The sequence below is a fragment of the Stylophora pistillata genome, chromosome 7 (assembly GCF_964205215.1).
Source record: "Stylophora pistillata chromosome 7, jaStyPist1.2, whole genome shotgun sequence".
In the NCBI taxonomy this organism is placed as follows: Eukaryota; Metazoa; Cnidaria; class Anthozoa; order Scleractinia; family Pocilloporidae; genus Stylophora; species Stylophora pistillata.
Genome location: NC_142525.1, coordinates 15,325,241 through 15,344,815, shown reverse-complemented (window position 1 = coordinate 15,344,815; position 19,575 = coordinate 15,325,241). Strand labels below are relative to the sequence as shown.

The 19,575-nt window shown below is 37.9% G+C and overlaps 1 protein-coding gene and 1 pseudogene across 3 annotated transcripts in view; both read left to right on the top strand.

Moving 5' to 3' along the window:
* The window catches only part of LOC111332589 (uncharacterized), a 279,730-nt gene that overhangs the window by 128,002 nt on the left and 132,153 nt on the right, over nucleotides 1-19,575 (top strand). The window lies entirely within an intron of this gene.
* LOC111343246 (neural cell adhesion molecule 1-like) overlaps nucleotides 1-19,575 on the top strand; it is a 29,597-nt pseudogene that overhangs the window by 8,312 nt on the left and 1,710 nt on the right. Inside the window, exons 3-8 of the transcript XR_015989601.1 lie at nucleotides 8,605-8,875; nucleotides 10,089-10,337; nucleotides 15,420-15,686; nucleotides 16,657-16,950; nucleotides 18,597-18,739; nucleotides 19,313-19,484. The product of XR_015989601.1 is annotated as a neural cell adhesion molecule 1-like (transcript). The remainder of the gene's footprint in view (nucleotides 1-8,604; nucleotides 8,876-10,088; nucleotides 10,338-15,419; nucleotides 15,687-16,656; nucleotides 16,951-18,596; nucleotides 18,740-19,312; nucleotides 19,485-19,575) is intronic.

Sequence of the window (19,575 nt, the reverse complement as noted above, 5' to 3'; positions counted from 1 at the left end):
AAACGCCGGAAAAGGAATATTGATGCGTTGTCCTGTTGCTGTTTCTATTTTCTTCAATAAATGATAGAATTTCATCGTCGCCTAACTACTTTTCTTCGTTCGATTTATCTAATAACCTTGAATCAATATTAACCAGCCATTCCGACTCTTCATCGTCAGAAAAATAAAATAAATTGTCCGTCATTTTTTTTTTTCGCGACTTTGCGCGATGCGTGTAAACCTCTCTAGCCAGTTCTCTGGAGTACAAATACCGCGTGATATTTGTACTCTGCGGAGTGTAGTTGGATCATTGATAAAGAACAACACTTGAATACTCGATAACCTTAATCTCCACGATTTTGATGAATTATTATACTACAGGTAGATAAATAAGTGAATAAATGACAATCAACTAATTTGTTAGACAAGATGTAAAATATCAGAAGCTGATCAACCTCTTTCACTGTGTCAAACTTTGCTCCCGGTCTGCGAGGGAGGTTAGAAGAACTGACGGACAAGAAAATTTCCTCTAGAATTTGTTTGCTGCTGAGGAGCACGTGTCTTTGAAACGATTATGATAGAGTTCTTTAAAGAAATTTTAAGTGTCATTTGGTGCAATGTCATGGCCGACGTCATGCGTAAAATAAGCTGGAGATTCGTCATAACAGAATTTCAGTGGTAATGTGTTTCCACCAACGAACGTGGACAATGCGTGTGTTATCAGGTCACAACATAGATCTCCTATGGCCTTATGTGTATCTCCTATGGCCTTACTGCCTGAGGACAGGCAGCCAAAACGCACCTAAACAAGATACTCCATCTTCAAAAACGGGTAGTCCGCTTGATGGCTTTCTCTAAGTTTAATGTTCACGATGTTCCACTTTTTATCTCTACCAATTTTCTGCCTTTACCTGTAATCTACTTTAAAAATTGCTCTATCTTAATGCATGACGTCAATAACAAAGTCGTGCCATCTAATATTTATGCTCTCTTTGTACCCATTAAAGATCTTCATCATTATAACACACGATCTTCTACCGCTGGTAGCTTCTATATAAACTACTCTCGACTAAAATCACTATAAGAACTCCTTTTCCTCAATGGGCGCAAAAATTTGGAACTGTATTTCTGATGTTTTGAGACAGCTCCCAAAATATAGTTTCAAGAAAAAAATAACCGAATCCTTACTTCAAATCCTTCTAAACTAGGATTCCTGTCCTGATGTTGATTCATTAATAAACGAAATGACAAGAAACTAGATTTCGTTAAAATAAAGAGTGTTTTTAAGCTTTTCCTGTTTTTAATTATGTGCTCGTGGCTTCGTAATTAGCATATCTATATTTTTGTATTCACTTTTGTGATTGACATCTGCACCTTTGTAATTGTTATTTATTTTTTTTCATTGGAATAATATTATATTAATATGTAATTGACACGTTTCTCATACTACCTGCCTCGAGTATAAATTAAGATGTTGTTGTTGTGCTACACTCCACAACGACTAGCTCCAACATAAGATAGCACGAAGCGCTCGTTTCTCTAGCTTAAAAACCCGTCTAGTTGCGTTCAATCAATCAATCAATCAATCAAAGTTTATTGTCTAACGTGAGGCATGGTTGCCCAATTGCCCGAGCCAGAGGCTCATGTATAAAACGGTAGACTATAAATTAACTATAATTAAAGGTATATTATTAGAAGTACTTAAAACTTTATTGGTAAAAATATATAAGTTTAGAGTACGAGTGATAATTGTAAAATTGTAGGTGATTAATATTGATAGTTAAAAGAGTCTAAACATTATGTTCGGTGAAAGATATTGCAGTAGATGAATATGAATAAGAATGACAATGCATGTGTACGTACAATAAAAGTCAACTACATGTATTACATTTACAGATTGGTCCTAGAGTGCTAAAATCGAAATTCTTAAGTTTACGACAAAAATCGCTAAGCGTAGATGCTGTTTTAATTTCTCTAGGTAAACTGTTCCAAAGGTGACTAGCTTATATGTAAAGGAATTATGATACGATCTATTATTATACCCTGGTTGCACTAGATTTACACCTTTATTCCTTAAACTATATCTAGATTCCCGCAATTTAAAAAAGTTTTTAATATATTCCGGACCGTTCCATTTCATACATTTAAAAAGTAAAACCAAGGAAATATAAAATCGCCTATGTTCTAGAGTTTTCATGTTGCTTTTAGCTAAGATTGTATTGTAATCAACATTATTGCCGAGATTAAGCAAAGTTTTGAGTGCGTACTTATTGACTGACTCAAGTTTAGAGCTCAGTGTTTTATTTATTCCAAGCAATAGCGGACTACAGTACTCCAGGTGAGGAAGTATGTACGCCTTATAGAGTGATAGGGAGACATCTACAGGTATAAGTTTTTTGAGTCTCCTAAGGGCACCAATCTTGGCATAGACCTTTTTTATGACACTCTGAATGTGATCAGCAAATGTTAACTTGTCGTTGTAACTTGGCGTTGTACAGGTTTTTCAATACTTGCCAAACCATGACCTAGACAGTGTACCGTGAGGTATTACAATATGTTAGTAAAAGTATGCTGTAAGATAATGTGACGTAAAATGCTGATTGAGAACATTTGCTGTCCTAACAAAAGCTGTAATGACTATACTTTCCTAGCTACACTATTTATTCGTAAAGAAATATTTCACGGCCTTAGATTAGCGCGAAAGAATGACATACTTGCCCTCTCAAGTCTTTTCATGTTCGTTCATGTATAGTTAAAATATTCAAGATGGTACTGCTTACTTACTTACTCACTTACTTAGTTAACTTTATTTAAGGAGGGAAGCGCAATAACCTATTATGGTTTTCTAACCTGCGGCCCCCACACCCACCCACCCCACCCTTGGGGGGGACATCCACCACACAGCAATCTCGTGCGTGGGAAATTAACGTCACCTACCCCAAACCCAGCAGGAGACTGAGCCTACGGTTTATTCGTCCTTATCCAAGAAGACCAGAATATTTATCCATTTCTTGATATTAGAGAAAGGTAGCACATTCTCCTCAAGTATTGGTCCGGCCGGGACTTAAACCATCGACCTTCCGCACATCAGTCCGGCGCTCTACCAATTGAGCTAAACAGGAGGCGGTTCTGCAATCTACTTATTCGTAGAAGGTAGATATTTTTCTTTGCGGAACATTTGTCTAACGTAGCTTTACTTGTAGCAGAGTCAAAGAGATGGGTACTTGAGTGGCAAAGGTGTTAGGGGAGGTAGGGACGAAAAAAGAAATTCAACTCCTCTACGATCATACGAATGTCAGAAACTCAAACTTTTATGGTATCGCCCTTCGTCGTCATTGTGACGGTATTGAATGTTAGATCTTTTTAAGACGCTGCACCATGTTTACGGAATAGTTTGCCCCTTGAAATGCATGCTATCCCATCATAGAAAGTTTTAAACGTCACCTTAAGACCTACCTTTTTGGTCAGGTTTTTCTTAAATCGTTTTAGATTAGAATTTTATTTTATGTTAGTTTTTGTGAATGTCATTCGAGTGATTTGTTATATTTTATTGTAAGTCTCATTTACATTTTACATGGTATACTTAAATTTTTGTAGAACTTTTTAGAGGTGAATCATTGTAAAGCGATACTGCTCATTTCTGTGTAAACTCATTTCTGTGTAAATAGAAGATTCGACAAAGAGCGCTGTAGATTAGTGTAACCATTGCGTGCCAAGGACATTCTAAGTTAACATTATTGTCCTTATTGAGCAATGAGGGAGGAATTTATTTACAGACTCAAGCTGAAGAGGATGGTGTTCTCTTTTCTTTTTAACGAGTTGAGGTGTGGACCTGATGACAGATTAGCATTTTGCTACAGAAGCAAAAATTATTCATCTCAGCTAATACGTATCCAAACTATTTAGTACTTGCAGTATTCCCTGACCTTAAGCAGTCTGACAGAATTACCCCTGACGGCTCAGAGAACACTATTTGAGGATGAAAAATAGTAACCTGCACTTGATTAGACGAACTCCCTAATTCATTTGCTTAATAACATATCGTCTGCAATTGACCAACATAAAACCACTGTGAGTATTTCTCTGGATCTTTCTCATGCGTTTCACACCATCGTTCATGAAATTCCTACTCACCAGGCTGGAACACTATGGTATCCGTGTTGCGGCCCTGCAGTGGATATAAAGCTACTTTTTAATCACTATTAATTTGTTCAGTTCAATCAAACCTGTGTGACGATAGGATTTCGCGTGCTAAACTGGGAAACTGAACCTTCGCGGACGGCACAACAATAATTGGAGGAAATTAACTCGGTAGAGACCACTCGGCCGCGAGAACGGAAACTCGTCACTATTTCCTGGTACACGGATATCTACTTCGAGCGAGCTTTTACGGACGTCAAGGATGAGACAGCGTTTGGTTCCACAGTAAACTTTATTCTAGGTCAGGTCAACAAGCGACATGACCTCCAGCGTACACAAGTTTGTAATCAAGGATGTAATCAACAAAGCTCGCTTAAGTACTATCAAGTGCGTGTTTCTATTGTCCTTTAAATTGACAATATTTGAATGTGAGCGGAAAACGTCTCTTTGAAGTTAAATGATCTACAATGAAATATTGATATGCCGAAAATGAAAGAACAGACTCAATAAACTTTAGGCCATTAAAAACTGGAAACTTAGGTGAGATTTCACAGCTTTGATATCGAAAATATACCCATAGTATTTACAACAGAGCAGCTTAAAAAAATAAAATAAAAAATACAATTAAAAAGTTTCTGCTTATCTAAGAAAGGTTGGTGTTAAGTTTGATCGTATGAAAGGAAATTGAAGTTACAAGTATAAACTCAGCTGCCAACTACCATGAGAACTAATTTTGCTAGAAAGACCCTAAACACTTGTATCTACAAAAAATTTCACTAGAATTGAACAAGAATAGTACCAAGATGCAGCTGCGCAATTTGACTCGTCTATTCAAAATTTACTTGTGGCTTTTTATCTCTTAAAACATCGCATTGAAAGAAACTCGCATGAATTGAGAACGCTAAAATTCCGAAAACAACAAATGAATATGCCTGAACAACCACACGGAAAAATCACTTAATCTCCCCATAACATAAGCACCTTAAGGCTCAATAGCTTTTACTCCGGGATAATGGTAAAGAAGAACCAGTCTTGAATTCGGTCAATGTTTTCTTTATTCAGGCAGTACCATATCTCGAGTACTCGACTTTTCCCGTTAGTCAGGTGTTACATAATAACCAAAACCAATAGTTGTTCGTAATCAAAGAACTTTTCTTCTTATGTTCAACTCGTAATTCGCCCGTCTGTTATGCTCAACATATTTGACTTGTTGATTTAGGCTGGGCTTTTCATTTCTTTTGCATGCTTTTTGATACTCAACTTGAGCGTGACGATGGCAGAGTCCAACAAGTTTGAATAAGAAGTAGGACAAGACTATAAATTTTTGGAGACGTTTGAAGATCTGTCGGACCTTTAATGCTCTTTTATCGGCATGGATAGATTTGGGCACCTACAAGTACACATAGACAGCTTAAAGGACACTGTTCTCTTGGGCCAAAGTGGAGGAAATGCAAAACAGTCTGTTAAATTTCAATGGGTTGTACCTTTGTCGTTTGAAAGGAATTGAGATTTCTCTTAGAATTGACATGTGGCCGATGTCGTTTTCTTTTGATTGCAGTGAGGTATTTTTTGTACAGCCTGTAAGAGAGAGTAATATGTAATTTTTTTTGAGTCATCATGAAGACAAGTTTGTGACGGCTTTCTTAAAGAGTTCATTATTAAAGTAATGGATTAAGTGCACCATTGTTAATGCACGCCTCATACAAATCCGGGGAGTTTCTGTAGCGACAGTTTCCTTTGTGACGATAGGTTTTCCGCGCACAACTGAGCTCTCCCGAAAGGCACAACAACAATGGGGGAAACTGGCTTCGTAGAGACAACTCGGCAGCGGGAACGGAAACGTCACGATTTCCTGGTACACGGCGATCTGCTTCGAGCGAGCCTTTACGGATGTCAAGGATGAGACAGCGTTACGGTTCCACAGTAACGTTTATACTTGGTCAAGCCAACAACGGACACGACCTGTAGCGTACAAAAGGCTTGACAACTTAGTTCCCTAAGTACGAACTGGTGTGAGTCCTATTGTTACACAAATTACAATATTTGAATTAGGACGCAAAAGAGCGGGAAAAGATTTCTTTAAAGGAAAGCGACTTATACTTAAGTATTTCTTCTTTTTCTACAACAGAAGAATTTCAAAATTAATAAAGTGGAAAAAAATGAACTCTAGGCCATAAAAAATAGGTGAGGACTTACAGCTCTGATATACAAATATACCTGTCTTAATTACAGTAGAGCAGCTTGTTAACTACTCGGTTCTGCAAATAGTTTTTTATCCGTACACACAGTAATCAAGGTAGTCCTATGTAGAACTAAACTCACGAGTTTATATATTTGGTAGTTTTTTTGCATATATTACGGTTGGGACAATGTACATTATTTAACAAATATTTCGTATTGTGATAAGATGTAAATGGCGGCGTATATGATTGCTCGAATGAATTGCTAATTATGCAACACAGCTGAGGAAATAAAATTGAAAAGCATTTAAAAATTTCTGCTCATCTATGCAAGGTTGGTGTGGAAAATTATCGTAGGTACGAAATTGAAATCAGCTGCCACCTACCATGAGAACCAGTTTTTCCAGAAAGACTATTTTCACTTATGTTTACCGGAAATTTCACTATTAATGAATAACAAAAGTACCGACAGGGAGGTGGACAATAAAGACAAGAAACAAAAATGTCTTAGTTGAGTATTTCAGGAACTATTGGGCTCTTTATCTTTTAAACATCACAATAAAAGAAACTCGCATGAATTGAGAACGCAAGAATTTCGAAAAAGTAATCAATAAATATTCTCCAAAACATACGGAAAAATCACTAAATTTTCCCTTAAATTGCCCCTGAGATCAAATTTTCGTACATCATTTTTTTTTATTTTCGTGTTCAGTGTGTCTCCTTCACCTACTCTGCCAAATTTCAGTCTAGACCGAGCACCAGAAATATCTTTTCTCGGGCCGTCAAACTCGCGATTTCGCGTCCGCCATTATTTGACCATGTTCCGGAAATTGATCGCAGGACTCAGAGGAAATGACGTCAAAGGCTCAACGCGAAAATCTAAACATGGCAAAATGTCAGGTAAACATAACAGAATGCTTTACTTTATTCTTACAAAAACTAGACAAAAATGACGAGGCATCGATGCGTAATTCAAAGCTGAAGTAATCGTGCAGACCCTGCTGTAGGTATTTCTCTGTATCGGAGCCTTGCAAATAGATCAGAGCGGGAAAAACAGTTGCGATTTGTGCGAAATCGCCGAGTAAAGAACAATCCTGCAGGAATATTTGTGATCTTCTCCGAATACTTCTCGGAGGACTGTTTCGAGAGATCGTGTACCTTGAAGGATCTAGGCGAAGAATTACACCTTTCACGAACAAAACAAAGAACCACTACCGTTTCATATCAAACTGAATGCCACCGGTTCAGTCTTCTATCGCCCTTCAGAGCTACTTGGAAAATTGTCATAATACAACTAGCAGACTGTATTAAGCCAAAAGTACTTTGTAACGCAATGAGGTCATGCACGGCTCTGAAAGTGTCGAAGCAAACTCTGCTTTAAACCTCACTAAAGCAACACAACGCTAGTCATCATGAATAAGACAGAAAAAATCATAAAGCCAAAGTGCAACTCAACAACAGTTCACTTCAAACCTCTCAAAGCACCGATAGTAAAAAACACGCTGGAAAAAGTTAATGAGATCATGACCAAATGCATAGGGCAAACACATTAATGGCTTACAAATGGCTTTCACAAATCCCCAATATCCGCCTTGATACACAATCAGGCACTGCCGAAAACAATTTTTACATATCTCTCGATCATTTCTTACAAAAAGGGAAAATCCCTTACAACAAGCGAAAATACAATTCGAAGGCGATAAAGCGATGTGACCACAAAAGCCACATGGGGAGTCCGTGCCGTTCTTTATTTATCTTTATTCGCATGGCAAAATTCATCGTTTGCCGGCGCAAAACTATCATCAGAAGCTTCAGATAATTTCAGGGACAATTCATCGTCAGACAAAGTCGACATTTTACGACTGACAACGAAACAGTTCTCAAAAAAGTGCTATGTGTGATTCTCTTTGCAGCGAACAAAAAGAGTTGAGACAAAGCAAAGCATAAGTTTGTTGAGCCTTTGACGTCATGATGAAGTTTCCTGCTGTATAGCTGGAACATGTTTTCAGCAATGGCGGACGACTTTTAGACGACTTTGAAGCGGAAAAATTGGTCATCGAAGGTTTATTTTGAGTTTTTAATGGCAAAAAGAGTTTTAACTTGACCCAATTCAACATTCTGTAAAAGAATTAGCCCAAAAATAAAATGGTCAATTTTCGTCTCAGGGGCACTTTAACACCTTGCATTTATACATAGCAATTCATCCAGTGGATCGGAACAAATCTTCTCTCTAGAGGAATATGGAATTCGATGAGCTAATTCTTATTTTTTAAATTGAGATTTTATTTTTGGTTGTCATTATCAGAGAAACCGGAAGGTACTGCGCTAACCACCTCTGCTTCCCAAAATACAGTCACGCAAGAAAACAGTTACTCTTGCAAGTCACGTCACGGTAGCTAAGCCCCAAGTATCAGGATACAGGTTCTATTTAAAAAACCTTCTCGTCATTAACACCAGTAATAACGAATACACCATCAACACTGTACAAAAGTCTCAGTAAAATGGCGAATACAAATTTGTACCGTATAATGATGCTGGAGATGGACCAGAGGCCACAGTGACCCTTTTTATAAACGGTGAGCAGCCACATTTTGAGCAATCATAGGTGTATTAATTTAGTAATCGAAACAAGAGATGTGCTTTTAGCAATTGAATTATAAGAAGCATTTGCAACTGTTTATCTCTCAGTGCCCATGGTCCAAATTTGATAATTCAAGTAAGTTACGCGAGAAATTTATTTAAAAGCGGAAGGTCTGTAAGTTTTTGTAGTTGTCCTTGAGTCTTTATAATTTCGTACATTTATTAATGTAATTAACAATTAAAAATTGAGGAGTGCTTTAGATTTAGTCAGTGTATACGGTTGAATCCTAGTGGGCAAAAAAAACAACTCATTTCTCAGGAAATTTTTAAGCAACCCTCCCGGCGAGACTCCTAAAACTCTTGACTTGTTTCAGATATGAGTGATTACGGTTAACAGTGTTACGGTATTTTCTAAACCAACAGAAAGATACAACTCTTACCAACTCAACTACTTTATTAACTGACATAATAACTACGGGGCGATACCAATAACCAACACAATAACTATCCTCTTAACTCAGAGCCCTCGGCTCTATAAAACTATAACCTCAGTACACTACTACACTACTCACAGTTCTCTTCAAACTAAGATCCTTGTAACGTATCGATGTCCACAACACTTTTCTCAACGTAGCCTTCCACACGGCTGACGATTCCAGCAACAGTAAATAATTCCAACGATTCTCTCTATCCAGCTCTGTAGCAGCACTAGCTCTTCTGGGCTCCTCACGACAACACTAACTCGCTGAAAAAGGTCTAACTTTAACCGATCGCGACTCTTTATATATCTTTTACAAAATGTTCGAGAATGTTCTAGGGATCTGTAATACGACTATTTTAGCATCGTTACATCTATTGCATCACGACAAAATATGCTGACTGAGGGCTTTAGAAAGTTCCATTAAGAGCTCTTAATGAGTCAGCACGACTAAACGTTCCAGAAACTTACTCAGGTTTTTATTTTTAGTAATTCCGTAACGCAACGCTCTCCATAACAATAGAAGGCCGTACGAAACTCGGAAAGATTGCCTTGTAGCAAATTTATACTGCTTTCTTAAGGGAATGAATAAAGTTTTAACCAAATGCTGTTATCAGTATGCAAATCTTAAGTTAAAGTTCTTTGATCGGCGTTAAGGAAAAGAATGTTTGGTTAACAACTTTGTCAAGACTGCACTAATTTGCTTTATGCACACCTCTTTTCTTGCCTAGTTCATGTCTAACTTAAAGAAGTACCACAAAATATAACAGTGAATACGTCAACGCCTATATTGTTGAAGTGGGATACCTCGGGTTTTCCTGCGCCCTCTGTAAGATGGACAAAATCCGGGAATGCTTCATCTTCCAAGAAGCAACTTAAAACCTCTAGCAGTAGGAGGAGTGATGCCGGAGAATAGGTCTGCACTGTAGGCAATGGCGGGGGACAAGGAAAGACAGCAAGAGCTTATGTTACCGTACAATGTCAGTCTACACTGCAACACTTCATAAATGCAACTGCCGCTGCTGCTGAATTCTTAATCCACAGAACATTCGTCCGCTTTTGCACATCTCTTTCTTCAAACTTTCGATCTCACGTATTTTAACAGTTCTTATTCATTGATGGTACTTCCTTACAATTGAGTGATATTATTTCTTGTAAAGCCAGCATTTAATTCCACATTAACTGCGCATAAAGGAACTGAAACATGTTCGAAATGTTGGAAAACTCAAACCTTCCTCTGTTTGCCTATTTATGAGATATGGCTAACAAATTAAGGTTACTATTATTTTAAGTTATTTTGCAAGTACAATGCTGGGGACGGATCCAGGATTTAGTCAAGGGGGGAGGTTCGAAGAATTGTCTCCCTCCTGAGGGGTCCGAGATTTTGAAAGTTAGGTTTTCGGAAACATGACTTCCAGCCTTCTGAGGGAAAACTTAGGGGGTTCGATTGAACCATCAGAGTCACCCGAACCACCCCTGGATCCGCCCCAGCAATGTAATACAATGTTCAGCTATCAGCGTCACATTATGTAACTTAGCTTATTATTTGTAACCCCTTTATGATTTTGTCCCTGGAATGTCGGTCTTGGAGTACGGCCTTCCAGTGGAATTACTCCAAAAAATTTGCCAGTTCATCTCACACGACAACAGTGACTTAACTGTATTTGTAGGTACTCATCAGCTACGTATCCATCATACCCTATATGATGCAATTACTCATATAGGGTAAGAATTACATCAATGAGTAACACTCACTGATATAATTCTTACGAACAAATCACGCTCTGTTCTTACTTCAGGAGTTTTTTGATGTTAGCCTAAGTAATCATAGTCTTATTTACGCTGTTTTACGGTTACAATGTCCAAGATTCAGTCCTGAAGCAGTTCTAAAGCGCCACTTCAAGCATTATGACCCAGGACTGTTCTCAGCTGACGTTGCCACAGTTCCCTTCCATGTTGCAGGCATTTTTGATGATCCTGAGGATGTGTGTTGGGCTTGGGGAAAATTGTCATCCGACGCCCTGGAGGTTCATGCTCCAGTGAAAAGATCCATATCTAAGCGTCAACATGTGCCATTTATGACGGCTAAACTTCTTGGCTCCATTCGTCACCGTAACAAGCTAAGAAAATTATTCTTCGAGACCAAGGATTCTGGGGACCGGGAGAAATACAGAATACAGCGTAATTTTACTCCATCTTTAAGACGTAGGGGACTTTTCAAACTATCTCCGGTCAAGAGCAGTGAGTACCAAAGGTGATCCAAAACAATTCTGGCTTACAATTAAGCCCCTCATGCATTGTAAACGAAATAACAATGAAGGGTCCTTTCACCTTAAGGAGAATGGTGTACTAGTGACTGACAAGAAGGGAGTGGCTGAGACCTTCAAGAACTATTTCTCTCTTATTCAAAATGTGGGTGATGAGCATAATAGTGATTCTAATGTTGCCGTGGACTTAAGTGGTCACCCAAGCATTGTCGCTATAAGAAAGGAATGTATAGCTGCTCAGTTTGAGTTTGATCACGTCTCAGTGGCAGAAACAGGGTTAATTCTTAAGTCCTTAGATCCCAATAAAGCTACTGGTCATGAGCAAATTCCTGCTCGTGTCTTACGGGATGGAGCTTCAGTTTTGGCTGCTCCTGTTACACATCTGGTGAACAGTTATTGATAATGCTTGTGTTCCTGCCGATTGGAAGCTGGCAGAGATTTTTCCTATCTTCAAGAGAGATGACGAGTTTGAATAATCCAAATACAGACCTGTATCCATCCTAGTATTGTTGGACAAGGTTTTTGAAAGATGTGTGCAGAAGCAGCTTGTTCACTACTTCGACCTGCATTTGTCTAAGTTCTTGTCAGCATATAGAAAAGGTTACAGTTGCGAGTCCGGGCTGTTAAATCTTATCGAGGACTGGAAAGAAGCTTCTGTCAAGAATTTTGTGGTTGGGTCTGTTTTAATGGACTTAAGTAAAGCTTTTGATTTGATACCACACGACTTGTTACTTTCGAAGCTTTCTGCTTATGGCGTTTCCACCCATAGTTTAAACTTACTGAAGAGCTGTTTAACAAATCGCAGGCAACAGGTTCGAGTAGAGGACGTTACGAGTGATACATCATATGTAAATAGTGGCATTCCTCAAGGCTCTGTTTCGGGCCCCTTATTGTCTAATATCTTCATAAATGACTTATCTTATTTCATGAAAGAGGCGAAGTTGTCCAACTATGGGGATGATAATCAGCTGTATTTTGCTGATACTAATCCAGCTGTTGTCGAACATGTTGTCAATAGAGAACTTGTGGTGGTGTTTGAGTGGTTTCGTAATGACAAGATGATCTTGAACCCTGCAAAATGCAAGGCGATGGTTCTCTCACGAAAACCAAACGTCAAGTTATCACTGTTTGGTGAAGGTGTTGCATTACCACTATTTGATACAATAGATCTATTTGGTTTAACCTTGGACAATTCCCTGAATTTTGGAAAACACATCACCGAAATTAGCAAGAAAGTTCGAAAGCAACTTGATGTTTTTTGCAGACTAAATAATATCTTATCGTTTCGGACCAAAATCTGCCTTTATAATTCTTTTATAATGTCTCATTTTTATTACTGTTCCTCCATATGGCATTACTGTTTAAAGTCTGATAGTAAAAAACTGGATAGGTTGCATGAACGAGCCCTTCGTTACCTTTACAGTAATGAGTCTTGACAAACTAGCACTCTCTGTGATCGTATTGGTTACAGTCTTTTGGATCGACGTATCCAGAACTTGTTAATTATTGTATTTAAGTCAATTAATATCTATATCTTTCTTGTAATTATCTTGTTAGTAATTAATTTTATCTATTTAGTAATTAATTTTATCTATTTAGTAATTCAATTCAATTTAGTAATTGATCATTATCTATTTAGTACTTAGGCTTTTTAGTTATTTTAGGATTTACTCTGTAAATAAGTTTTAAGGTTTGTTTTCTCGGCTTATTAACATACTTTCCTCGCCAGGGGTCTAACCAACCCTTTCATCCCGAGATTAAAAAAAGTTTCATTCATTCATTCATTCATTCATTCTCAGCCCACAGACCGATCTCTATGTTGCGACAAGAAAAAAGGAAGGAGAGACATAGAGGAACGGTCAGTTGACACGGGACTGACTAAGCACAAAAGAACGAGTAGAAATACGTTCATTAATTATAACAGTTTTGAACTTTGGTGACTCTTAAATATGACCAATTACGTGCTCAAGTTAACGTTATTACCTAGACATGAATTGAGATGACAAAAACAACAGGCTTTTTGCATACCATTTGTTAACGACGTTAATAATAATAATAAGCCAACGAAGCTAACAGAAACGACTTTAACATAGTCTTAAAAGCCAGTAACATTATAGAAAACTAAGCGATAAGATGTCAGGAATTAGTTCCGGAGGAATCGCTCAAAAGAAAACTCTCCACTCGATTCTGAGGATGAGTTCCGCTCAGGTTTTCAAAGCATTCACTGCCATCGATCCTGTACCGCTCTCGTGACCACACTTATCCTCACAATCACTCTACACGAGTCTATTGGTTGTTACTCACTCGACGATGGCTTTAATTATTGACTATAGAGAGATCGAGCGAAATCCCATAAAAGAATTCTTTTGCAATCCTCACTCTATTTGCGTATTTGTTTAAAAATGCATCACATAGAACAAAATAACAAAAAAAATACTTTAAAGATCGGTTGCGATGATTACAGCTAAAAATAAGGGTAAGTTAATTGTTAGAATTTCAAAGAGGCGCGGAGTTGCATCTCAAAATATTATGACTCCGAAGCGGTGTTCAGGACGTGCCAGTGATAGGAAATGGAATATTTTAAGAAATAAGGAAAATGTACAATCCTCAATCCTTTCCACCATTTACTTAGCTCACCTCAGAATAAAGATGAGTTCTGCAAGTCATTCAAAATGAACAGTTGTCAAAAATCGCCCGGCACCCATCTGGGAACGATAAAAGGTACGTTCTTTCTCGAGGTTTACACGATGCAGTCTTAGTCTCCTTTAACACCTCATTGCACGGAACTAAACTAAAAAAATTTTGGTAATCATGGTCTTTCCTTTATACTTCGCGTCACTGGGAATGCTGTGTTTCAGTAGTGACGACGTTACGATTTCTGTTTCACTGATGGTCGTTGTATAGTCGAACAACCAACCCGAAACGAACTACACTCTACCACGAAGTTTTTAGTTGCAATCATTTATTTTCTTTTCAATTCCATTTTCGCGCTGAAAAATTTGTATTTTTTAAGGTGACTAGATGATGGTGTTTGTAAACTGTGACCAATTACATTCAGAGTACACAAATGCCACCTTCCTCTTATTGCAAACTAACAATTTTCGCGTTTGTTTGATATATTGGGCGTGGCAGAGCAATATCTGTGAGTTATTATGCAAACGTGATGGATTTTCCCAACCCTAGGAATAAAGTTTTATTCCTAACTAAATTTAAGAAATTAAATCTAGTTTTTTCGGAAATGAGGATGCTGTTGACTTAATTTTTGGTTTATCAGCTACGACAGGATGGGAAGAGCTCGAATTTACATGTACTAATTATGCTCTCTTAGGGACAAATTTACAAAACATTTTAAGCAATTGGGCTAAATTTTTGCGAAACTCTCGCTTTATTGATACGGAAGTACAGCTTGGCAAACTAAGCGTATCATTTATAATAATACTCGTTGGACTCTAATTTTAGGTTAGGCTTATTATCTTGGGAGTAGCTCTACTTAATTTTTCCGAAATTTCTCTACGCGAAATAAAACATGGATGCAACAATGCAGATTAAGTTTTCAACATTGGGACTTTATTAGTCGGATGAAGAGGCTCGGGTCAAGTATCAGATGCCGTTGGCCTCCGGATGGGAAGTTGATAACTATTGTCTTTTTCTTTATAATGCCGTCTATGTCTCTTTGAATAACTTGCGTGAAGGTTGGACAAATAGGAATATGGGTGAAATAATTCAAACTAACGTGGACTGTACCGTCACTTTTTTATGCAATAATTTGTGAGTTTGTGTCATGTTCATCCTTAGACCCGCCGACAATTCAGATTGCCACCGCTTCGTCTCGTACGTCCTGGGTTGGTCAGACAGTGACATTTAAGTGTCAGTCAGATGGTGTTCCAACACCGACACTCACCTGGTATCAACCTGATGGGAGTGAAATAAAAAGAGACACGAATAAAGAAATTACAGTTCAGGTGACATTGAACGAAAGTGGGGATTTCGGTTATTACAAGTGCGTTGCTGAAAATGGTCTAACTCCTCGTGATGAGGAGGTTGTGAAGATAAATCAGATAGGTGAGTTACATAAAAGTGACGCTATGGCGAACCCGTGATATACTGTGCAGAAAATAATTCTTTATTTCATCAAGTGTAACATAGCAAAGTAAACTTGATGTTTAAGCCTGTCCTCCTAAAGTTGATTCCAAGATGGAATTGTCCCCAGGTAAAGTTCTGATTAACGGGCTATTCCATAATACATGTCCCGCACTAGATTAGCCGTCATCCCCACTGTTTAAAAGTCCTCTTCGACTGATCCGCCATATTTGACATTCAGTCCGTCATCTTTGGTATGATGCATGCTCTCTCTAGACTCCTGGGCCATGCTACGAAATGCTCACGATACCCGCTCCTATACTTCGCATATCTGCAAGTAAAATACATTGACCAATAACTATAGAGAAAAAGAAGAAACATTGAGTCAGCATTTTCAGGTGCTTGTTCGCTTTGTTTTTCTTGACTGATAACGGCCCCTTTCAAATTAATGCGAATTATTACTTGTGTAAACCTTTTCGTAAGAATTAAAGATTGATAAAGCTATTACTTGTGTAATACTTATTCGTAAGAATTACAGATTGATGAAGCTTTAGGAACACTGTTAACACCTTCCCTACTACCTTTCCGCGGTGACCTTTAGAAAACATGAAATGTATTACTGAACTTTTTTTAATGAGGGCCAATTAGTTCAGCAATTTTCTCAGGGTCCAGAATCAGCTTTTTCAAGTGGGTGCACGAGTTTCCTCTTTAACTGATTAGAATTCTCGCTTATTCTACTGTTTATAAAACAGTGATGACTTAAAATTACTCATGTCTTTTACAAGGGTAAGGATCACATCAACAGAAGCGATGAGGAGGGAGGTAGTGTAAACAGACTAAACTCGGCTTCGATTTTTTTAGTCACGAACATTATTGTGTTCTCTTAATAATAATTTAATAATAAGTTCTTATATAGCGCATTAAAATTGAACTCTATGCGCTTTTTATGCAGAGAAACCCGGCCAGGCATTTATCATATCAACAGAAGCAGACGTTCGGGCCCGTTCACTAACAATTAGGTGGACTGCACCAGCCGATGATGGAGGGAGTCCTATCACAGCATACCGGTTGGTCGTACTAAAGGATTACACTGAGATAACTCGTATAAATATTACTGGTCTTCCAAAAACAAATCACACTTTTACGGGTCTGGAGAGAGAAACAAACTATACGGTTAAGGTGTTTGCCAGAAATTATGTATTTGAAGGAGATGCTGCTGTAAAGACATTAAAGACAAAGTTTGAAGGTGAGGAGTTCCTATTCCACAATACATAGTTTTCATTTGAGCGCAACTGAGGACTTCAACCCTTTATTTTGTTTCTAACTGAGAAACCTGTTATTATGAATGATACAAGAGTGTCGCCCTTTATTGTAAGTAATATGTATACTTTCTATTCCTAAAAGAGGTATGAATGGCTATCTCAGATTTTATTCGTCTCATATTATTTTCTAATTCCACTCAGATATAGCGTCGAATCTGATTTATCTGTGCTACAGCTTATTCCTTTGGGTTCAAATTCTTCTCATCGTAGCTGGTATAACTGAGAGACTTAAAGTCAGCGTGAACGTTTTTATAATTGAATCTTTATACCAACTGGAAGGCTACTATTCAATGTCCTCATATTTTGACTGAACCTCTAGAACATTTTGTAATTTACCTAACGCGGCATCCCTTACCTTAAACGTGGCTATAGGTTTGTGAGTCAAAGATTTCGCTTACTTAACACTTTCAGTCTATCTTTAGCAAGGCCCAGAAAAAATACAGAATATTTTTCAATGCTTTCCGCATCAATTTAAAAGACACACATTCCATTTTGGAATGCGTCTGAGCATTGCTAGATCACGGAAAAAATGACAGCTCTTTGGATGGTACAGAAAAGTTGAACATGAATTGCGTTGTTTTGTGTAATGAAGGGACAAATAAATTGACTAACGACGACGTCATCCATACACCAGCCCCTCAGTAGAACATACGCGAGAACCAAACAAAATGCGAGTAGAATTCAGCATATCATATTAGTAGACATAGTTAATGGGGTGTATATTTGAATTACCTAATTCTCCTCGTCGCTTATTTTGTTTGTCTTCCGAGGCTGCTTTTACTTTACGGACTCCTGTGTCACAAAATGATAATAATACATGGGCTTGTGTAGTTTTGGAATTTCTCTTTGTATGTTCACCTCGACAGCCCATAAGTGAGCGCAACAAACGAGTGAGATGTCGAGTTGAACACGAGATGTGAAATTCCATATCTACAAGCAAGCATGTATTATTGTACAAAAGCAATAAGCCATTACGGAGAAGAAGAGAATACTTTATTTAGGAATGAAAAAAAGGATCTACAATCAGCGAAAAAAAGTCGTAAAATGCGTCGATGATAAGGCTAAATAATGAGAGAATGCGTTGAATAAGTACAAAAACAAACAACGGACGAAACTTTTAATTAAAAAATTCTGAGTTATTTACTTTTTGGGAATACAGCCAATATCGTCCTGTGGTGAATCTTCCAGTTGTCGATCTTCTTTCTCAGCTGCGAGAAATGCCATTACCAAATCCAAGTACTTGACTGTCGGGTTTTTCTTTTTCTGTTTTGGTTTTTTCCCAATTCCAGGTCATTTTGAACGTCACTGTCAGGGAGCGGTGCGAATTATTCAGGGCTGGAAATCCTTGTATGACACCGCGAATATATGTTAATGTAACATACCAGTGATAACGCGACTTGATACTTTGCATATCCAGAGAAGGTCGGGTCTTCCTTAAATTAAAGCAACATTAACTGCACAAGCTGCAGATCATCGTTTGTCTCTGACAATGATTATATCAGGATTTGCAGTAAATGAGTAAATAATTATAGCAAAACTCTGACTTTCCTCCTTGTCGTGATTGATCCAGGGCCTCCAGAGGTAGTGAAAATAGACGAGCTACCCACTGAAACAAAGGACAATACAATTACCCTGAAATGGGAGGAGCCAGGAAGTAATGGAAAAGTTATCGCCCTGTACACTGCGTACCAAAGGACGGTGACTGATGGGAAGGTGGGAGACTGGAAAGAAATAGGGAATATCACAAATGTGAAAGACAGACAATTAGAAGTTAAGCTGAAGAAAGGAGAGGTGTATGAATTTGCCATTACTGCAACCAACGTCTTGGGTGAGGGCTTGAAACAAGATGCATTAAAGATCAAGAGAGTTAAAGCCATAGGTAAACTTCTAAGTTGTCATCCTTTTGTTGTTATTTAGGGCTAGTTGTAAGTGAGATTAATATCATATCCAAAACCAGCTTGTTGAAATACTGATATGTAAAACGTTTCCATGTTTTAATGAACGCCGGGTCCTTGACGTACTAATTCTAACTTGACCCAATCGACAAGTCAATGGCTTTTGTAGGTTTTGCAACAAGTAGTTGATTAACAAGCAGTTGATTGATTATAAAAGAAAACCAACGGTAATATGTTCGTGCTATTTTAAGGGATCCCGGAAACAGTGGAAATATATGACCTACCCAGTAAAGCAACAGAAGATACAATTACTCTGAGGTGGAATGAGCCACAAGACAATGGAAAGAAAATAACGCAATACACTGTTTATCAGAGAACAAAGGCTGATGAGAGACCAGGAGAGTGGACAATAATAAAGGAAATCTCGGATGTTAAGGTCAGAGATTTTAAAGTAAAGCTGGAAAGAGGAAAAGTGTATCAATTTGCTGTAACTGCGACTAATGATGTTGGTGAAAGCCTAATACCAGATGAAAGAAACATTCCGCAAGTCAAGGCAGTACGAAGTATGTTCAAATTCATTTGATATTTTCTTGCGAACGATTGCAGTGCTTTCTTTTGCTTAAGTTTTGGTTGCTTCCTTGTCACCAACGTAGA